Genomic DNA, 1,668 nt, shown 5'->3' with positions numbered 1-1,668 from the left:
TGTTGAAGTCTGGCTGGCTGTGAAGCCATGTCTAATTTCATTGGACCGAGGTTTCAACTTATCATCACAAAAGTTTGTTGATTTCTATCAATCTTGCTTTTGGAGCAGTGATCTGCTAAGGCTTGGCTGGCCTTTGGCCATGTCTAGTGTTTTGGACCGAAGCTTTCTTTGAAAGCTTGGCTGGCTGTGAAGCCATGTCTAATTCCTGGACCGGAGTCTTAGACTAAACATTGCATGATTCCTGGAATTCTCATTAAGAATTTTGATTCCTTTATTTTTCTTTCTCCACTTTATTTTCGAAAAATCCAAAAAAAAAATTTACAAAATCATAAAATCCAAAAATATTTCTTGTTTAAGTCTAGTGTCTCATTTTAAGTTTGGTGTCAATTGCATGTTTCTGTTCTTTTTGCATTCATGCATTTGTCATTCATTTAATCTTCAAGTTGTTCTTGATGATTTCATTGCTCTGATCTTTGAATTCTCTTGACTTGAGTGTTTTGTTATATGCATTCTCATTTTGTTAGTGTCAGTAGTATACAAACTGCTAAGTTTGGTGTCTTGCATGCATTGTTATTTGATTCTTGTTGCATTTTGATTTGTTCTTCTTATTAAAAATCTAAAAATATTTTTAATTTGTGTCTTTTCAAGTCAATAATACAGAGAATTGAAGATTCAGAACATACTGCAGAGGAATTATACAGAAAAAGCTGGGCGTTCAAAACGCCCAGTGAAGAAAACAGACTGGCGTTTAAACGCCAGCCAGGGTACCTGGTTGGGCGTTTAACGCCCAAAAGGGTAGAGTTTTGGGCGTTAAATGCCAGAATGTGCACCATTCTGGGCGTTTAACGCCAGGATGGCACAAGAGGGAAGATTCTGTTTTCAATGCATTTTTTTTCAGGTTTTCAAAGTTTTTCAAAATCAAATCTTTTTCAAATCAAATCTTTTCAATCAAAATCAATTTCCTTCCATTTTCAAAAATACTTGCTATCAATTAATGATTTGATTCAACATTTCATGTATGTTGCCTTTTCTGTTGAGAAAGGTTTAATGTTTGATTCAACATTTCAAGTATGTTGCCTTTTCTGTTGAGAAAGGTTTAATGTTTGAATCATATCTTTTCTTGTTAGGCAAGTTATTAATTTTCAAAATCAAATCTTTTTTTAAAATGTTTTTCAAATCATATCTTCTCAATCACATCTTTTTAAAATCAATCACATCTTCTCAATCACATCTTTTCAAAATAGTTTTCAATCATATCTTTTTAATTTCTAAATTCAAAATCTTTTTCAAAAATCACTTTACTTCTTTCCCACTTTTATTTTCGAAAATCAATTAGTGTTTTTCAAAATGTTTTCAAAATCTTTTACTCAATTTTCGAAAATTACTTACCTTCTTCTCACATCCTTCTAATTATGGACTAACACTATTCCTTAATGCAAAATTCGAACTCCATCTTCTTTGATAAGTTCGAATTTTCTACTTCTGTCTTCTACTCTTCTTTTCCTCTGACACTTCAAGGAATCTCTATACTGTGACATAGAGGATTCCACATTTTCTTGTTCTCTTCTCTTTCTTATGAGCAGGAGCAAAGACAAAAGCATTCTTGTTGAGGCTGACCCTGAACCTGAAAGGACCTTGAAGCGAAAACTAAGAGAAGCCAAGGCACAA

Source organism: Arachis duranensis, chromosome 5 (genome assembly GCF_000817695.3).
Source record: "Arachis duranensis cultivar V14167 chromosome 5, aradu.V14167.gnm2.J7QH, whole genome shotgun sequence".
Lineage (NCBI taxonomy): Eukaryota > Viridiplantae > Streptophyta > Magnoliopsida > Fabales > Fabaceae > Arachis > Arachis duranensis.
The sequence above is the reverse complement of the archived record's forward strand: the minus strand, read 5'-3'. Positions refer to the sequence as shown.